This window comes from Rhinoderma darwinii, chromosome 1 (genome assembly GCF_050947455.1).
Source record: "Rhinoderma darwinii isolate aRhiDar2 chromosome 1, aRhiDar2.hap1, whole genome shotgun sequence".
NCBI classification, from domain to species: Eukaryota; Metazoa; Chordata; class Amphibia; order Anura; family Rhinodermatidae; genus Rhinoderma; species Rhinoderma darwinii.
The window spans coordinates 562337158-562358992 of NC_134687.1; the positions used below are offsets into that span (position 1 = coordinate 562337158).

General features: G+C 42.2%; 1 protein-coding gene across 2 annotated transcripts in view; it reads right to left on the reverse strand.

The window, feature by feature from the left end:
• LHFPL2 (LHFPL tetraspan subfamily member 2) overlaps window positions 1–21835 on the reverse strand; it is a 169324-nt gene that overhangs the window by 77589 nt on the left and 69900 nt on the right. The window contains exons 2-3 of one of the 2 annotated variants that reach the window (XM_075838693.1): window positions 15834–16008; window positions 9242–9306 (exon numbers count right to left, since the gene is read on the reverse strand). The gene's annotated coding sequence lies outside the window, so the exon portion shown is untranslated. The remainder of the gene's footprint in view (window positions 1–9241; window positions 9307–15833; window positions 16009–21835) is intronic. The other variant, XM_075838685.1, reaches the window with a different exon arrangement.

Consider the following 21835-nt stretch of genomic DNA (forward strand, 5'->3'; position numbering starts at 1 on the left):
AGTATGGGAGGCTATGGTGTCATATTATGGATCTAAAATACAACCGTGCACATGGACCCTTTGAGATCAACCAGCGCCTATGATTTTTAATGAAAAAGTGCAGTTCTCCAAGATTGAAACTGGAAGCAGCTAACCAATAGATCATAGCAAGGGTCCTCATTTGTAAGCTGCCAAATACATATCAAGGCGTTGTCTGAAGTAGACGAGTACTTTAGCCCCTTCCCGCTTTGGCCACTTTTGACCTTTCTGACACAGCCTCATTTTTCAAATGTGACAGGTTTCACTTTATGTGGTAATAACTTCGGAATGCTTTTACCTATCCAAGCGATTCTGAGATTGTTTTCTTGTGACACATTGGACTTTATGTTACTGGCAAAATTTGCTCGGCATACTTAGTATTTAATTGTGAAATACACCAAAATGTAGTGAAAAATTGTAAAAAATTAGCATTTTTCTAAATTTAAATGTATCTGCTTGTAAGTTAGACGGTTATACCACACAAAATTGTTTCTAATTAACATCCCCCGTATGTCTACTTTAGATTGGCATCGTTTTTTGAACATCCTTTTATTTTTCTAGGACGCTACGAGGCTTAGAACTTTAGCAGCAATTTTTTCAGGGACCAGTTCAGTTGTGAAGTGGCTTTTAGGGCCTTATATATTAGAAACCCCCAATAAGTCACCCCATTTTAAAAACGTCACCCCTCAAAGTATTCAAAACAGAATTTAGAAATTTTCTTAACCCTTTAGATGTTTCACAGGAATTAAACCAAAGTAGAGGTGAAACTTACAAAATTAATTTTTTGGGGTAGAAATTAATTTTTAATCCATTTTGTTTGTAACACAGAATGTTTTACCAGATAAATGCAACTCAATATTTTTTGAACCAGGTTCTGCAGTTTTAGGAAATATCCCACATGTGGCCCTAGTGTGCTACTGGACTGAAGCACAGGCCTCAGAAGCAAAAGGAGAACCTAGTGGATTTTAGGCCTCCTTTTTATTAGAATATATTTTCGGCACCATGTCAGGTTTGAAGGGCTCTTGCGGTGCCAAAACATTGGAAATCCCCCAAAAGTGACACCCATTCGGGAAACTACACACCTCAAGAAAATTATCTAGGGTTATTGTGAGCATTTTGACCCTACAGGTTTATTGCAGAAATTATTGGAAGTAGGCCGTGAAAATGAAAATCTACATTCTTTCAATGAAAATGTAGGTTTAGCTAATTTCTTTTCATTTCCACAAGGACTAAAGGAGAAAAAGCACCGAAAAATTTGTAAAGCAATTTCTCCCGAGTAAAACAATACCCCACATGTGGTAATAAATCGGCTGTTTGGACACACAGCAGGGCTTAGAACGGAAAGAGCGCCATTTGGCTTTTGGAGCTCAAATTTAGCAGGAATGGTTTGCGGAGGCCATGTCACATTTGCAAAGCCACTGAGGGACCAAAACAGTGAAAACGCCTAAAAAGTGACTCCATTTAAGAAACTACACCCTTTGAGGAATTCATCTAGGGGTGTAGTAAGCATTTTGACCTCACAGGGATTTCATAGATTTTATTAGAATTGGGCAGTGAAAATAAAAACAATCCATTTTCTTCAATAAGAAGTAGCTTTAGCTCAAAATTGTTCATTTTCTCAACAAATAAAGGAAAAAAAGAACCCCAACATTAGTAAAGCAACTTCTCTGGAGCGGTGGTCATAAACTGCTGTTTGGGTACACAATAAGGATCAGAAGGGAAGGAGCGCCATTTCGCTTTTGGAGTGCAGATTTTGCTGGATTGGTTTCTGGTCACTATGTAGCATTTGCAAAGCCCACGTGGGACCAAAACAGTGGAAACCCCCCAGAAGTGACCACATTTTGGAAACTACACCCCTTAAGGTATTCGCCTAGGGGTGTAGTGAGCATGTTAACCCCGAAGGTGTTTTCCAGAAATTAGTGTGTACTCGATGTTGCAGAGGGAAAATGGGATTTTTTCCATAGATATGCCAATATGTGGTGCCCAGCTTGTGCCACCATAACAACAGTTCTCTAATTATTATGCTGTTTCCCGTTTCTAGAATCACCCTACATGGGGCACTAATCCATTGCCTGGACATTCGACAGGGCTCAGGAGTGAAAGAGCACCTTGCGAAATTGAGGCCTAATTTGGCGACTTACAAAGCATTGGTTCACAATTGCAGAGGCTCGGATGTGAAATCATAAAAAAGAAACCCCTGACAAGTGACCCCATTTTAGAAACTACACCCCTCAAGGCATTTATTAAGGGGTGTAGTGAGCATTTTCACCCCACAGGTCTTTACCATAAATGATTGCGCTGCAGATGGTGCAAAGTAAAAATTTTCATTTTTCCCCAGATATGCCAATTCAGTGGCAAATATGTCATGCCCAGCTTATGTCACTGGAGACACACACCCCAAAAATTATTAAAAAGGGTTCTCCCGGGTATGGCGGTGCCATATATGTGGACGTAAACTGCTGTTTGTGCACGCTGTGGGGCACGGAAGGGAGGGAGCGCCATTTGGCTTTTGAAGGTGTAGATTTTGCTTGGTAGTAGTTTTGTTTGAGTATTACTGGTATTTCAGTTTATAATGTGGGGGTACATGTAAGCTGGGCAGAGTACATCAGGGGCATAGTCAGGTGGTATAATAATGCGGTAAACAATAAAACAATCCATAGATGTGTGTTACGCTGTGAAGCAATACTTTCTGCACAGGCCGGTGTCGCACTGATATATGGCGTCCTTTCTTATCCCCCTTTTGGTCCACACTCCACACCTTTGCAGTTTGGGGAATTTTGCTGGGAAGTGTTGTCCTGGTATAATACAGATGCCCGCACTTCCAGCGGATAAGTTTGGGCCCTCCCCTTCCTGGTTCCCCAATTTTAGATCCTTGATAAATCGCCTCTTGAAACAGAAGAAATGTTCCCCTCGGGCCTGCACAACCGCATATTTTTATTTCCTGACTTATTGGAGCCTTAACTAATTTTATTTTTCATAGACGTAGTGGTATGAGGGCTGTTTTGTTGTGAGACGAGCTGTAGTTATTATTGGTACCATTTTGGGGTACATGCGTCTTTTTGATCACTTTTTACCCTATTTTTTGGGAGGCAAGGTGACCAAAAAACAGCAATTCTGGCATAATTTTTTTTTATACAGGGTTCACCATGCGTTATAAACTGAATGTTAACTTTATTCTGCGGGTCAGTACGATTTCGGCGACACCTAATTTATAGCACTTTAGGTTTTACAACTTTTTGCACAATAAAATTACTTTTGTAAAAAGAATGTATTTTTTCTGTCGCCATGTTGTGAGGACCATAACTTTTTAATTTTTTAGTCGACAGAGCTGTATGAGGGCTTTGTTTTTGCGAGCTATAGTTTTTATAGGTACCATTTTTGGATACATGCGACTTTTTGATCACTTTTTATTTACATTTTTGTAGGGCAAAGTGACAAAAAAACGAATTCTGGCATTTTTGTATGTTTTTATTATGCCGTTCACCGTGTGGAATAAATAACATAATATTTTTATAGTCTAGGCCGTTACGAAAGCAGCGTTACCCAATATGTATGTTTTATTTATTTTTTTCAATAATAAAAGGATTTTATAAGGGAAAAAGGGAAATTGTGTTTTATTTTATTACTTGAAACATTTATAAAAAAAATGTTAACTTTTTTTTAAACTTTTTAGTTCCACTAGGGCACTTGAAGGTCCAACTGTCAGGTTTTTTTTCTAATACATTGCACTACCTATGTAGTGCAATGTATTAGATCTGTCAGTCATTCACTGACAGCAAGCCGATTAGGCCTCGCCTCCGGGCGGGGGCCTAATCCGCTTCCGTAATGGCAGAGCAGGAGGCCATTGTTAGGTCTTCTGTTGCCATAGTAGAGAGTTGGCAGCCATGCGATTGCAGGGCACTGCTGCCAACCACAAATATGTAGCGATCGCCTTCGATCGCTGCATCTAAGGGGTTAATGGCAGGGATCTGACATAGCTCCGGTTCCTGCCGTTACAGGTGGATGTCAGCTGTAACATACAGCGGACATCCATCGCTGATGACACCAGCTCACCTCCTGCTTCCGGGCTGAAAATTTTCTGTGCTAGGCAGAGTGGGAGGCCACTATTACCCTGGCAACACCCTGGCGACACAGATACCCCGTCGATTTCATTGCTGGGATGTCCATGAGCTGCAAACACCTTGAATGCAGCGATCGCTTTTGACCGCTGCATTTAAGGGGTTAGTGGTGGGGATCGAAGCTAACTTCAGTCCCCGCTATTACAGCAGGGTGTCAGCTGTAAGATACAGCTGACATCCAGGGATGATGGCACCGACTCCGCTTTTGAGCCGGTGCCATCCATAAGTATACAACATTTTTCGGGAAGAACTGGCTTTCCATGACGTATACTTACGACAAATGTCGGGAAGGGGTTAAAATCAACTTCTATAGAGGGCGAATGTTTAAAACTACAGTCACCTGGCTCGGTCATGGTTATTTACTAGGTGACTGCTTGCCTGAAGCGCACTGTACGCTTACCACTGATGTATCTGAAGTAGCAGGCCTAGCTCGATCTCTTGCCAAGTTTATCATTTCTATATACGGAGTGCAGGACCATTTTTGCTATGGGTTTGGGCAAAGAAAATGTGAAATAATTTTTCCCTTCTCTGGTTTCTTAAGATGGGGAGATGGAAACATTTACTAACAAATATAATAGCCCTGCTCAATTCTACAGATGTTCTGGAATAAATAAATCCTCCCTCATTAGAGGTTTCTGAAATCCAGTTGAAAAATTAGTCTGTAAAGGTTTTCTCTGCAGTTCTGAAGAGATTCTGACAGTTTCTATGTTTCATTATTTAGCCAAGATCCAAAGTTCAGCTCCTCCAAGAGCAGGATGTGAAGTCACTATAAAAGACACCTACACCGACTAGGTCAGGAGGCGCAGGTTAAGACGCTGCTATTTGTAGCAATGTTAACTGTTCTCAACTTAAAGAGGCTCTGTCACCAGATTTTCAAACCCCTATCTTGTATTGCAGCAGATCGGCGCTGCAATATAGATAACGGTAACGTGTTTTTTTTTTCAAAAACGAGCATTTTTGGCTAAGTTATGACCATTTTTATATTTATGCAAATGAGCCTTTCTTAAAGGGAATGTGTTGCCAGCAAAACATGTTTTTTTTTTTTTAGTTAAACAATTAGTGCGTAGGTGATTAAACATTGTTCTAATTTTTTTTTTTTTTTTCACGAGTCAGAAAATATAAATTGGATTCTATTGGATTCTAATTTATAATATTTTCCATTGCTGGTCACTAGATGGAGCCATTCCCAAAATTGCAGCATTGCATGTGGTAAAGCAACCACATTGCTTTATGCTGCAAAATTGGGTAAAAATCCCTCGCTCTAGTGAGCTCTCAGAATCCCTCCCTCCTTTATCCTGGCTAGTGCCGGGAGAAACGAGGGGTTTGAACGGTCTAACCTCCTACACAGTGTGTCGCCATTTTTTGAGCTAACACACAGTGTAGTAGGTTTACATACAGTAGTAAACACACACTGAAACACAAACATACATAGAAATCCCTTACCTGCTCCAGTCGCCGCCGCTCCCTCCGGTCCATCCGCTCCGTCTGCTGCCGCTGCTCCATGTGCACAAGTCCAGAAGCCGCGACCGGAAGTAGTAATATTACTGTCCGGCCGCGACTTCCGGTCCACAGGAAAATTGCGCCGGACGGCGCGCATTTCAAATTGAACTGTGTGGGTGCGGCGCATGCGCCGTTCCCACACAGCGGCGTACATGATAGTGGATGGAACGGGCCCTGTTCACAGTCCCTATGGGACTGGAGCTGCCGTATTCCATGTCTGCATGTGTCGTTAATCGACACATACAGAAATGGAAAAAAAAATGGCAGCCCCCATAGGGAAGAAAAAGTGTAAAAATAAAAAAAAGTAACACACAAACACACAAATTAATCCAAACGTTTTTAATAAAGCACTAACATCTTTAACATATTAAAAAAATAATTGTGGTGACACTGTTCCTTTAAGTACAACTGGGCGTGTTTAAAGTTAAGTACAAGTGGGCGTGTATTGTGTGTACATCTGGGCGTTTTTACTTGTTTTACTAGCTGGGCGTTGTGAATAGAAGTGTATGATGCTGACGAATCAGCATCATCCACTTCTCTTCGTTAACACCCAGCTTCTGGCAGTGCACAGACACACAGCGTGTTCTCGAGAGATCACGCTGTGACGTCACTTCCCCAGGTCTTGCATCGTGTCAGACGAGCGAGGACACATCGGCACTAGGTGAAACAGAGGCTACATCGACTTACCTGCAAACGCCGATGATGCTGCAGAATCAACTGTCGCCTGGTGCCGATGTGTCCTCGCTCGTCCGACGCGATGCAGGACCTGGGGCAGGAAGTGACGTCACAGCGTGATCTCTCGAGAACACGCTGTGTGTCTGTGCACTGCCAGAAGCTGGGCGTTGTGAAGAGAAGTGGATGATGCTGATTCGTCAGCATCATACACTTCCATTCACAACGCCCAGCTAGTAAAAGAAGTAAAAACGCCCAGATGTACGCACATAATACACGCCCACTTGGACATAACTTTAAACACGCCCAGTTGTACTTAAGAAAGGCTCATTTGCATAAATATAAAAATGCTCAACTTGGCCAAAAATGCTCGTTTTTGGAAAAAAACAAAACGTTACTGTAATCTACATTGCAGCGCCGATCTGCTGCAATAGGAGATAGGGGTTGCAAAATCTGGTGAAAGAGCCTCTTTAATTAGGTGTCTAATTGAGCAAAACCCGTGTAAGAAAACTGAAGACAAGTTAAAAAATGACTTGGTGTGGACGTGCATTAAAAAGCGATGAAAGGTATGAACAGCGAGCGCATATTTATAGGAGGAAGGTGTGGAGATTGAGTGATGCATATATTTTTTGTCGAAATCCTTTGGAACAAAAGAAGACAAACCCTCAATATGCAAAAAGAACAAAGCAGTAGTTCGATGGCCAAAAAGAAGCTTTTTCAATCAGAGTGATAACTTCAGAATGCCGAGAAGCAGTAGATGCATACAAGGGACACACTAATAGATATCTACACATGGTATGGCACTCCACTGGGGTTTTTGAGGCGGAAAATGCCTCGAGATAGGGCATGTCGCTTCTTTTTCCACGCAAGCGTTTTTTTTTTCTGCTCTCCACCTCCCATTGAAATCAATGGGAGGCAATTTCGCCATTTTTACAACAAAAACCACGGCAGAAAACTCAGTGTAAACCGAGCCTAAGAGGTTTTGGAGAACACATGCCATTAGGCAATGGCTGGAGGGAAAACTACGGATCGGTAAGACCTGTACCTTGATCATAATCTCCTTTGCGACTACCTACCACGATGAAAGAGGAAAACAGCATTCACCTGGTGATGACAATCATATAAAAAAAAAAATCCACAAGGGGAGAAACGACAGTATTTGACATGGACATTACATTATTTTCTCCACCAACAATAAACAAAAGTCATATAGTTAAAGTAGAGAATGAAAACAATCCAATATCCCATGTCACAATGCTACAGGTTTTTTTTCCCCCACATATGGTTTTTTACTTTGTGCAATTGCAGCATTTTTTTTTTTTTTTACATAAAACAGACCTGGCTATGCGCACAGACATCACGAGTTTAGCAGCAGCAAAATAAAATTGCTGAATGGAAACTTTAACTCACAACACTGCTTTATGCCAAAAGGGAAAAAAAAAAGAAATCAAAATTTCAATACTGTAAAAAAAAATAAGCGGCTATCTACGTTCTCATATTAAAATATTTGTTACAGACACCTGATTATCTAAAAAATGTTTATGTGCATAAAAAGCGACATCAAGTAAGTTTGGTGATGTTACCATATCCCCATACAAGCAAGAAAAAAATTCCAATTCATCCCTAATGTAATTCCAGCAACAGAAAGAGCGCTAAGCGAGTCTTGTTATTGAAAGACAAAGGGTCGCCTTGAGAAAATCCCCTTCAACAACAGCGGCCAAAGAACATTACTAGCGGCTCCATATCCGTGACTGGACAAACAAGGCTATCATATTGCTTTGTGCTGGTTATTAGGTCAGGAAAACTGTGCTCACACATTAATCCCCCACCTACCAAGCTTTACCCCGCGTCAGCAGTGCAGGGCCTTTGATGTGTCATGCATGATTTGTACCGTCTATGCCGGAGGGTGCTCCAGGGTTGCCCTTATCATGATTCTTGGCCTCCACATAACTGGGGCCATGACAATAAGACAAGGATTTATTAGAAGGGATTAAACAGATATCTGCGGGGAGCTTGCAGACAGGCTGATCTGTTGTGAGGCAATCTCCGAACTAAAATAACAGTTCATATAAACAGAGGACGCAGGATTTTGCAGTTATCTTTTCAAATGTGTCTCATAGTCTAAACAAATCTAGCATCAAATTGACCAAGAATTTAAGATCCCAGTCATTGTTGATCATTATCTGACCTATCTAGAAACATGGCCATCACTGTGATTCTTGATAATTGGGATTACACCCCACATGAAGAGCTTTACTTTTATAGGAGAACAAGAAAAATTCTAGAATGAGATCAGCCTCTAAACTAAATCCAATATGGTTGATCAAGACAAGGCATCCGGCAGGAACTTGAAGGTCAACCTGAAGAGTCACAGAATATTTAGTTCCCTTTTACCATAGGGCAAACAAATTAAGTCTGACAAATATTAAAGGGGTTTTATCTCATCTGTACAACCTCTCTATATACCTTACTATGGCATATAATAGTCATATAGGGGGGTCCTCGGATCTAGACTTCCCCTTGGAGCCACTAACAAGTAGAGCATTCATCTGAATGGCCTCTACATACTACATCAGGTGATCTCAATGGGTCTAGCTCCTTAGAACACTGGCAAACAACTGATTTTGCCAAGGGAACTTGCCATCTCCTGCCCAAATGGAAATCCCCTATAATGGTCTCTACAGGGGATATGGCTCTCACATTAAAGAGTTCATAGAGAACAGCCATACATAGACTGTCCCATCTCCAAAGGTTAGTGTATCAGTGACCAACTTGGTCAATTGCTTTGATCTATTGTACAATGCCCAACCTAAAAGGATCTTAAAGTTTGTGATCAGCAGTAATACATCACCTCATAACTATATCTGTGCTCCAGAATGAAACCTAGAGAATTCCTCATGGAAAATATTAACCGTTTAAAACATTTCATTTACCTTTTACATCACTTAGAACATGTCCATATCTCGAGCCAGAGAAAGTAACATTTCATCAGTCAATCCTGAAATAGAAAATGATCGATATAATAATTTTAATATAAAAACAAGACTTGCATGTAATACATAAACACATACATTGTGTAACAGAGTGGGCATTCTAGACCTAAATGCTTTTCTGGATGGTCCAGCGGGATTTGCACCACAAGACCAACACAGCTTAAAGGAGGCTGCGTGTAAAAAAAACCAAACCAAAACACAATTTTGCTTAATTTCCCACAAAAGTAGCACCCTTCCTGTCCATGGCTGCGTTTGGTATTGCAGCTCAGTCACATTGACTTGAATAAGTCTGAGCTGTAAGACCAGACGCAACCCATATACAATGAGTGGCGCTGTTTCACCCGGGGGGGGGGGGGGGGGGGGGTGTGTTATAAAAAGCAGACCTTATTCTTTAATCTCTATAAATATACATATCTCTGCACAAAATGGAAGAAATACAATTATAATATATATGCATATATTCCCCCCCCACACACTTTATTATTTATATGTATATATATATATATATATATATATATATATATATACACACACACACACACACACACACACACATAGTAGAAGTCAAATTTTTTTAATGTTCACTAACTTATGACCTATTAAACGGAGGCGGATTTGCCACGTATCACTTTGGAGCCATACCTAGATAATCCCGGGATTACAGAGAAAGCGATGGCATTTGCAAACCTCTCATTAAAAAGGTTGTATTACAGAACACAGCTCTAGCATGCATGGAAAAGGGATTTCCTTTTTGACAACACGTCAAAAGCAATGTGTACGGGAACACCACTTATCACAGAATTGTGGAGTTAAAATAAAACAACAAAATAAAAGTTTAACTTTTTTGCTCTACTACAACTCTCAGCAGATTAGGGCAGATATTGATAGGAAAACAAACACTGAGCAACGTAAAGGTGGCCATAGATGCAATAACTGCCACCTGAAACAACTAACAACAAGCAATAGTGACTATTTTCATTGCAAATGCTGGGGACAAGACTGTTAACATCTTGTCCTTGGTACAATAATATACAGGGTGGGCCATTTATATGGATACACCTAAATAAAATGGGAATGGTTGGGGATATTAACTTCCCGTTTGTGTGTGGCACATTAGTATATGGGAGGGGGGAAACTTTTCAAGCTGGGTGTTGACCATGGCGGCCATTTTGAAGTCGGCCATTTTGTATCCAACTTTAGTTTTTTCAATGGGAAGAGGGTCATGTGACACATCAAACTTATCGAGAATTGCACAAGAAAAACAATGGTGTGCTTGGTTTTAACATTACTTTATTCTTTCATGAGTTATTTATGTCATTATGGGTGTCAGGTCCGAGCATTCCTAGATGAACAGTTTCCTGGAAAGTGGATTGGTCGTCGTGGGCCAGTTGAATAGCCCCCTAGGTCTCCCGATCTGACCCCCTTAGACTTTTATCTTTGGGGTCATCTGAAGGCAATTGTCTATGCTGTGAAGATACGAGATGTGAAGCAACTGAAACTACGGATACTGGAAGCCTGTGCTAGCATTTCTTCTGCGGTGTTGCTATCAGTGTGTGAAGAGTGGGAGAAGAGGGTTGCATTGACAATCCAACACCATGGGCAGCACTTTGAACACATTTTATAAGTGGTCAGAAACTTGTAAATAACTCATGAAAGAATAAAGTAACGTTAAAACCAAGCACACCATTGTTTTTCTTGTGCAATTCTCGATAAGTTTGATGTGTCACATGACCCTCTTCCCATTGAAAAAACTAAAGTTGGATACAAAATGGCCGACTTCAAAATGGCCGCCATGGTCAACACACAGCTTGAAAAGTTTCCCCCCTCCCATATACTAATGTGCCACAAACAAGAAGTTAATATCACCAACCATTCCCATTTTATTTAGGTGTATCCATATAAATGGCCCACCCTGTATAATAGAAGTTATAGGAGACCATATGGTTGATAAGCGTCACCCAAATATCAATACACCGAATATTCATACAGCTTTACATTAAAAAGGGCGTCTAAATTCTAGCAGTAAAAGTTTCTATGAGGAGGATACTAATCTCAAATGCTTCCACCTACGTGCCGAATACAAGAAAAATGTGTGCAGATGATGGAGATAACCGCACAGTTTCCTTGCTACTATTATCCAGAACTCCTGGCACGGACTTCCTGTAACTTGGAGAGTCTGTTTCAAGATGGTCATGACCTTGAAATCATTAGACCAGCAAGAGCCCACCCACTCAGCAGGCAGAGAAAAAAATGTCCACCCTGGACCCCTCTTTTATTAGCTAGAGCAGAGTCATTGCAAATAGATAGAAGACCCTGAAGGTATATTGTGGAGGAAACCAGAATGGATACAGACTTTATATTAGAAATTGGCTAAAGAAGTGGTCTCATCTGGGGTTGTCCCTTTTTCTAAATGAGGCAAGAAGCTAGTCATCATGGGCCAGGCAGCTGTAACCCCGATGCAATAAACCCTCCCACCAGAGTAGAAGCAGCAGGTGATCCCCAACTCCATAATGTCTATAGGCGCTAATATTGCATATGGAAAGGGTTCTCCTAATAGGGCAACCCCTAAACTTGCTACCATCTGCTGTTAGGACACTTTTTATGCCTCCCGACAACCCCTTTAAATATCTATAAGGCTATATTCTTATCAAGTTTGGGCTACCAATAGATAATAGGTTATTATTAAATAATGGACCATTCATTTATTGTAGCGGAGACGTGGTTTGTTTCTATTTGTGGTTGAGGCTGTATGAGGTTTTTTATGTTAATTTTGTTTGTTTTTTTTGCTTTGTTCTACAGAAGCCAGATGAGGGATGTCTATCAGTCGACTGCTCCCCAGGAATAATAATAATAGGTCTCAACCATTTTACATAGATTTTATAAAAGGAGATGTACTCCGCAGCCTTATTTTTCCTGCAGACATTTCTTTTATCATTCAGATATAAAATGCATCTTAGTCATGAATAAAAACAAGCCACAAGCAGACAAACCGTGTAAAACTAAAACTATGGAATGAGATCTCTTTAGTCCCAATGATTTAACAACCTCACTGACTGTATAAACCACAATTAGCAATTACGGCAAAAAACAGTTTGCTTCTCAATAGCTTCCAGATGACGGTAAGGGAAGTAGTGTTAAAATCCAATTAAGTCTAGAAGGTAGTGAGAGTGTTTGGAAAGAGCAAGCCATGAGGGAGATTTGACAAGGCTCAAATGACAAGACCACTCGGGAGCCGACTGGAGGCTCTAGTAAAAAAGAAGGGAGAACTAATGCTGTACTCTTACATCTAAAGCTATTCTTTTCTCATGAGTAAAATCAAACATGTAACTATCACTGTATGTATGTATGTATGTATGTATGTATGTATGTATACACTACCGTTCAAAAGTTTAGGGTCACTTAGAAATTTCCTTATTTATGAAAGAAAAGCACCGTTTTTTTCAATGAAGATAACATTAAATTAATCAGAAATACACTCTATACATTGTTAATGTGCTAAATGACTATTCTAGCTGCAAACGTCTGGTTTTTAATGCAATATCTACATAGGTGTATAGAGGCCCATTTCCAGCAACCATCACTCCAGTGTTCTAATGGTACATTGTGTTTGCTAACTGTGTTAGAAGGCTAATGGATGATTAGAAAACACTTGAAAACCCTTGTGCAATTATGTTAGCACCGCTGTAAACAGTTTTGCCGTTTAGAGGAGCTATAAAACTGACCTTCCTTTGAGCTAGTTGAGAATCTGGAGCATTACATTTGTAGGTTCGATTAAACTCTCAAAATGGCTAGAAAGAGAGCTTTCATGTGAAACTCGACAGTCTATTCTTGTTCTTAGAAATGAAGGCTTTTCCATGCGAGAAATTGCCAAGAAACTGAAGATTTCCTACAACGGTGTGTACTACTCCCTTCAGAGGACAGCACAAACAGGCTCTAACCAGAGTAGAAAGAGAAGTGGGAGGCCCCGCTGCACAACTGAGCAACAAGACAAGTACATTAGAGTCTCTAGTTTGAGAAATAGACGCCTCACAGGTCCTCAACTGGCAGCTTCATTAAATAGTACCCACAAAACGCCAGTGTCAACGTCTACAGTGAAGAGGCGACTCCGGGATGCTGGCCTTCAGGGCAGAGTGGCAAAGAAAAAGCCATATCTGAGACTGGCTAATAAAAGGAAAAGATTAATATGGGCAAAAGCACACAGACATTGGCCAGAGGAACATTGGAAAAAAGTGTTATGGACAGACGAATCGAAGTTTAAGGTGTTTGGATCACACAGAAGAACATTTGTGAGACGCAGAACAACTGAAAAGATGCTGGAAGAGTGCCTGACGCCATCTGTCAAGCATGGTGGAGGTAATGTGATGGTCTGGGGTTGCTTTGGTGCTGGTAAAGTGGGAGATTTGTACAAGGTAAAAGGGATTTTGAATAAGGAAGGCTATCACTCCATTTTGCAACGCCATGCCATACCCTGTGGACAGCGCTTGATTGGAGCCAATTTCATCCTACAACAGGACAATGACCCAAAGCACACCTCCAAATTATGCAAGAACTATTTAGGGAAGAAGCAGGCAGCTGGTATTCTATCTGTAATGGAGTGGCCAGCGCAGTCACCAGATCTCAACCCCATAGAGCTGTTGTGGGAGCAGCTTGACCGTATGGTACGCAAGAAGTGCCCATCAAGCCAATCCAACTTGTGTGAGGGGCTTCTGGAAGCATGGGGTGAAATTTCTCCCGATTACCTCAGCTAATTAACAGCTAGAATGCCAAAGGTCTGCAATGCTGTTATTGCTGCAAATGGAGCATTCTTTGACGAAAGCAAAGTTTGAAGGAGAAAATTATTATTTCAAATAAAAATCATTATTTCTAACCTTGTCAATGTCTTGACTATATTTTCTAGTCATTTTTGCCAACTCATTTGATAAATATAAGTGTGAGTTTTCATGGAAAACACAAAATTTTCTGGGTGACCCCAAACTTTTGAACGGTAGTGTATATAGTACTGGAGCCCTATTCTTCCTATACTAGAAAGCATTTTTTAGCTATATTGGTCTCCTACATGGGTAACACTCGCTCAATGTCAACCATTACAGTGCAGACAGGTGGTTGTCACACAGCTTTGTACGGACCATGAATAAATTGTTTAGACACGAGTTTCCCAACCTTTTCAGGCTCGAGGCACCGCAGGAAAAAAAAATAATTCTCAAGGGACCCTTACCAAAAATTGTTTACAAAACGACAAAAAATGGCTAAAAACAAGCACTGCTCTCTTAGGGTATGTTCACACAGCGTTTTTTTTGTAAGGCAGAAACTAAAAATCTGCCTCAAAATTCCTTTAGGCAGATTTTGAATGGACAGCATTGTTTGACTTATTTTTTTGCTGTGTTTTTTGGCCACATTTTTTTTAAGCCGTTGAAGCGAATGCAAAATCTGCAGACAAAAAAGCACCAAACGAGCGCGGCAGGTTTTTTCGGCCTCCTATTAATTTCAATGGGAAGTCAGAAGGCGGAAACCACCCGAAGACCATCAGCCCCGCAATCAAAGTAAAATGACCATCAACCCCCCACTCACAGTAAAATAACCATTAGCCCCCACTCACAGTAAAATAACCATCAGCCCCCCACTCACAGTAATGACCTTCAGCCCCCCACTCACAGTAATGACCATAAGCCCCCCACTCACAGTAATGACCATCAGCCCCCCACTCACAGTAATGACCATCAGCCCCCCACTCACAGTAATGACCATCAGCCCCCCACTCACAGTAATGACCATCAGCCCCCCACTCACAGTAATGACCATCAGCCCCCCACTCACAGTAAAATGACCATCAGCCCCCCACTCACAGTAAAATGACCATCAGCCCCCACTCACAGTAAAGCCACCATCAGCCCCCCACTCACAGTAAAGCCACCATCAGCCTCAGTCCCCCCCAGTAAAATGACCATCTGCCCCTCTAGACAGAAAGTGTGCTTACTCCTGGGGAAGGAATAAATAAGGAGAAATAAATAAGGAGAAATAAGACCAACAACTCCCAGCATCTCCAGGCTGTTAAGGGATATAAGAGGACATTACAGGGAGGGGTATAAGAGAAAAGAACTACAACTCCCAGCATGCCCAGGATGTTATGTGATATCAGAGAAAGTTTACAGGAGGAGGTAGAATAGGAGAGAACTACAACTCCCAGCATGTCCAAGCTGTTATTAAGGGATATAAGAGGACATTACAGGGAGGGGGTATAAGAGGTGAGAACTACAACTCCCAGCATGTCCAGGATGTTATATGATATCAGAGAAAGTTTACAGGAGGAGGAGGTATAAGAACAACAACTCCCAGCATGTCCAGGCTGTTATTAAGGGATATAAGAGGACATTACAGGGAGGGGGTATAAGAGGAAGGAACTACAGCTCCCAGCTTGTCCAGACTGTTATGTGATATAAGAGGAGAGGACTACAACTTCCCGCATTCCAGTGGCTCCATTTCTAACACAATTGGTAACAAACTAAAGAAAAGAAAAAAAAAAAAAAAGACTTACCCTGCACAGCATGGCTCCTCTCCCTCAGTCAGGCTTCTAGTAGGAAGCGGTGGGCGGTACTCATAACACATGCACGTGTCATGTCTGCTACAACGTCGGGGGCGGTTTTTGCAGTGGATGAGCAGAGTGTCGCGGCACCCCTGGACAGTTCTTGCGGCACCCCGGTTGGTAAAAACTGGTTTAGACCATAAAAAAAAAAAAAAAATCACATACAATATAACAATCCAGACTTCTAGGTCACTAAAGGCGGAACCTTTGTAAAAGCACAGTATAGGCACAGTAACGGCCATCATCTTTGGAAACCATCTGTTACAATAACTCAACCCTCTATATATTATGGCATCTTAGATGCCCTAATAATATTAAGATACTGGGTGCTATTGCACCCACTTTACTGTCCCTCAAACTTAATGTATGCCACGTGTCCCCCAAGTGAGAGTTAGGGTATGTTCACACGCTTAGTCAAACATATCTGAAAATACGGAGCGGTTTTCAAGGGAAAACAGCTTCTGATTTTCAGATGTTTTTTAAGCCACTCGCGATTTTCGCGGCTTTTTTTAACGGCCGTTTTTGGAGCTGTTTTCTATAGTCTATGAAAAACGGCTCCAAAAACGGCTGAAGAAGTGACAGGCACTTCTTTTTCGTGGCCATTTTTCAAAACGGCCGCGTAAAAAAACGGCCCGTCGGAACACAACGCCGTTTACACATTGAAAACAACGGGCAGATGTTTGGGGAGTGTCTGCTTCTGATGTTTGGGCCCCAAAAATGGTCGAAAATAAGCTGTGTGAACATACTTAGCCGTGTGACTTTTCAGTGGGTGCAATTAGTTTCTAATAGTTTCTAAATATAAAATCCTCTAGGCTGGGTTCACATGGAGTTTTTTTGCAGGCGGAAATTCTGCCTCAAAATTCCGTTTGGAAGTTTGAGGCAGATTTTCCTCTCCCTGCACGCCGATCTTCGCGGCGTTTTCCGCCCGCGGGCCATTGAGTGCTGCGGGCATAAAACTCAGCGAAATACGCTTTCTCTGCCTCCCATTGATGTCAATGGGATTTCAGAGGCGTAAACGCCAGAAGATAGGGCATGTCCCATCTTTCTCCCGCGAGACGGTTTTAACACTCGAGGGAAAAAGACGTCTCCGCCTCCCATTGAAATCAATGGGAGGCATTTTCGGGCAGTTTTTGACGAGTTTTTGGGCGCGGTTTCCGCGTAAAAAAAAACTCTGTGTGAACCCAGCTATAAGGGAACCTGTCACCAGCATTTCACCTATTGAGCTTTACTTATCCCTCACTGGCCTCTGCTATAAAAAGTTTATTGCTGTTATCCCCTCTCCTAAACTCCTCCTCCAACTGTAAATAACCGTCCGCAAATATCTCGCGCCTTTCATCGTAATAATCCATGGTCCCTTTGTGTGCACACACCAGAATAGGACATCAATGCACAAGCGCAGGATTTTGTGTGCGGGGGGAAGGCGAGGAGCTGTCAATCAAAAGTAAGGAGGCGGGGTAAACTCGGAAAGACTTGAGGAATGAAGATATGACTCTTTTCAAATGAAGATGCGACTCTTATGCTCATTTGCATAAGGTGTGGGAACACAAAAAACTGAATACTAAAGCTACAGAGCCGACTAAGAAGACAATTATAGGTTATATAGAAATGAATTTTACCCACTACCACCAGGTATTGCTGGTTTAATATCTGAAATGCTGGTGACAGGTTCCTACAAGGGACCTACATTTCCAGTTATTTTTAGGGGTAAGCACACTTGACAAAAATATGGTGAACATTTTGTACACTTCTAAAACTTGTTCTGAACTATAACCTTATAACCACCATTAAGACCAGGGCCGCACCTGCCATTAGGCGAGGTGAGGCAGCGGCCTCAGGCGGCGCCACCGAGCTAAAAACGGGGGGCGGCATATTGTGGCAGGGCCAGGGGGGATGCGTGGGGAAGGCAGGGGAGAGTACTTTACCTAGCAGACGTGCAGCACGATAGGCGCACGTCTGCTAGTACACTCCCCCTCTGTGACGCTGCACGCGCCGCGACAGAGGAGCATAGGGAACCTGGAGGACTGCGGGAGGAGCGGCCGACGCTCTCTCCTGAAGAAAAGAAGAGCAGCTGGTAAGTAATGAGTTGAGGACAGGAGGCTGAGTCGTTGATAAAGACTAGAGTGGCAGAGTGCCAATTACTGCGCTCAGCCTCCTGCCCTCACTAATTTAAAAGTGATGGGCTGCTACCATACTGACAAGAGGGGGGCATCGGACTGACTGCATTGGGCAGCCTTAGAGGTGTGCGACATGGTGCTGCATCCTCCCACCATGTAGGGGGCGCAACTGTACAGGCCGTGCTTTGGACTCTATATTCTCTGCTCCTCGTTACACACACTGAGGAAGCAGAGGAAGCAAGTGCAGAGCCGAGGAGGAAGCTCCGCCCACAGTCCGACCTGCAAGAAACCTGTGCAGCTGGAGAGATGGTAAGTTCCTGTGAGTGTGTATATATGTATACATGCCTTGTGTCTGACTGTCTGTCTATGTGTGTGTATATATGTGTCTCTATATGTATACATGCTTTGTGTGTGTGTGTGTGTGTGTGTATATATATATATATGTGTCTGTATATGCATACATGCCTTGTGTCTGATTGTATGTGTGTGTGTGTATATATGTGTCTCTATATGTATACATGCTGTGTGTGTGTGTGTGTGTGTGTGTGTGTGTGTGTGTGTGTGTGTGTGTGTGTGTATATGTGTCCACTTTTGCTTTCATCCATCTTGAAGTCCTGGTGCCGTTACTGTGCTCTACATTTCTCTCTATCTGGATATTGGGGAATTGATTCACCCCCAGGTAACGAGCACATGGCCTGATTTGTTGCATTTGGAGTGCTGTGTTCATCCACCCTGGACTGTGTGTCTGTATATGTATACATGCCTTGGGTCCGTCTATGTGTGTATATATGTGTTGGTATGTGTATACATGCCTTGTGTGTATGTGTGTATATATATATATATGTGTGTATATTTGCCTGTATTTGTAGAGGGCAGCAATAGAGTCCCCCGCACAGTGCGCCATCCAACCTAAGGCCGGCCGGTAGTATAATTTAAAAAAAAACAAAGACATAAGAAAACATTTTTTATTGAAATAAAAACTACCCCACACAACCCTCTTTCACCATTTTATTTTAAAAAAAAACGTCCATTATCGAAGTAGTCCAACTAATCTATGACTAAGGCTGGGTTCACACGACCTATTTTCAGGCGTAAACGAGGCGTATTATGCCTCGTTTTACGTCTGAAAATACGACTCCAAAACGTCGGCAAACATCTGCCCATTCATTTGAATGGGTTTGCTGACATACTGTGCAGACGACCTGTAATTTACGCGTCGTCGTTTGACAGCTGTCAAACGACGACGCGTAAAATGACTGCCTCGTCAAAGAAGTGCAGGACACTTCTTTGGACGTTTTTGGAGCCGTTTTCTCATAGACTCCAATGAAAACAGCTCCAAAAACGGACGTAAAAACCGCCGCGAAAAACGCGAGTTGCTCAAAAAACGTCTGAAAATCAGGGGCTGTTTTCCCTTGAAAACAGCTCCGTATTTTCAGACGTTTTTGATCACTACGTGTGCACATACCCTTAGTCTAAATGGTCCAGCCGAACATAGCAAAAAAATAAAAGTTAGCAGTATTACAAATATAAAACCTATACTTTTTTCTCCCCTGCGCCACAATAGAAACTAGAGGTCAAGGAAAAATAATTTCCCTTCATGTAACTCTGCTTCCTGTCAACTGAAAAGTTAGCCGCCAGAGGGAAAAAATGTTTCCCCTTTGTGGAGTACAAGAAAGTCTAATTCCCAGGTGGGGCTTTCTTGTACTCATCGGAGAAACATTTTTCCTTCTGACAGATGATTTTTCCTTTAACAGGTGACAGAGTTCAATAGGGGGGGGGGGGTGTTAGGGGGAGGAGGGGGGAAAATATGGTCTGTTCACAGTTTGTGTTTTTTCCACCCCTGCCCTAGATTTCAATTCTATATCCGCCCCTGTGTGTAGAATATCACAAGTTCACAACAGAGCTTGCAGCGGAGAAGCGCACGCCCCTGCGGACCACGATACAGAGAGCGCGTCTAACGAGTGAGTATGGCAACTCTGCACCTCTCCTCAGCCTCCACATGTTATTGGATGAGAGGAGGAGGAGAAGGGCGGACTGTGGCTGATAAACTACTGGTATATATTTATATCTGAGGTATATTCACTGCTGCTATATATAGATCAGAGCGGTATGTACACTGCTGGCACATATTTATTTATAGGTTGTGCGCAGTTTATTTTTTGCTTTGCTACTGTTCCATATGCCTTTTTTTCTAAATATAAATTTTTGCCCCTTGCAGTTAAAGGGGTTGTTCCAAGATTTAATGTTATCCCCTGTCTACAGGACAGGACATAACATAACATGCCGATCGTTGGGGGTCCAACTACTGGGACCCCCACTGATAACTGGAACGGTGGTCCCTTGTACCCCTGAGTAACTGGAGCGGCAGGGTGTATGCTTGACCTGCAGCGTCATTAACTCAGGGGTACGAGGGACCCCCACTGAGCCGCATGTTATCTCCTATCCTGTAGAGAGGGGATAACATTTAATCTTGGGACAACCCCTTTAAGACCTGAACATGCAGTGAATAGTTTTCAGATTATCCAACAGACGTGGACAGAAAGCAAGTGCAGCATGCGTTACTATACTGACTGTAAAGTGCAGCGTGCGTTACTATAATGACTGTAAAGTGCAGCGTGCGTTACTATACTGACTGTAAAGTGCCTCATGTGTTACTATACTGACTGTAAAGTGCAGCGTGCGTTACTATACTGACTGTAAAGTGCCGCATGTGTTACTATACTGACTGTAAAGAGCAGCATGTGTTACTATACTGACTGTAAAGTGCAGCGTGCGTTACTATACTGACTGTAAAGAGCAGCATGTGTTACTATACTGACTGTAAAGAGCAGCATGTGTTACTATACTGACTGTAAAGAGCAGCATGTGTTACTATACTGACTGTAAAGTGCAGCGTGCGTTACTATACTGACTGTAAAGAGCAGCATGTGTTACTATACTGACTGTAAAGAGCAGCATGTGTTACTATACTGACTGTAAAGAGCAGCATGTGTTACTATACTGACTGTAAAGTGCAGCGTGCGTTACTATAATGACTGTAAAGTGCAGCGTGCGTTACTATACTGACTGTAAAGTGCCTCGTGTGTTACTATACTGACTGTAAAGTGCCGCGTGTGTTACTATACTGACTGTAAAGTGCAGCGTGTGTTACTATACTGACTGTAAAGTGCAGCGTGCGTTACTATACTGACTGTAAAGTGCAGCGTGCGTTACTATACTGACTAAAGTGCAGCATGCGTTACTATACTGACTAAAGTGCAGCATGCGTTACTATACTGACTGTACAGTGCAGCGTGCGTTACTATACTGACTGTACAGTGCAGCGTGCGTTACTATACTGACTGTAAAGTGCAGCGTGCGTTACTATACTGACTGTAAAGTGCAGCGTGCGTTACTATACTGACTGTAAAGTGCCGCATGTGTTACTATACTGACTGTAAAGAGCAGCATGTGTTACTATACTGACTGTAAAGTGCAGCGTGCGTTACTATACTGACTGTAAAGAGCAGCATGTGTTACTATACTGACTGTAAAGAGCAGCATGTGTTACTATACTGACTGTAAAGAGCAGCATGTGTTACTATACTGACTGTAAAGAGCAGCATGTGTTACTATACTGACTGTAAAGAGCAGCATGTGTTACTATACTGACTGTAAAGTGCAGCGTGCGTTACTATACTGACTGTAAAGTGCAGCGTGTGTTACTATACTGACTGTAAAGAGCAGCATGTGTTACTATAATGACTGTAAAGAGCAGCATGCGTTACTATACTGACTGTAAAGAGCAGCATGTGTTACTATACTGACTGTAAAGAGCAGCATGCGTTACTATACTGACTG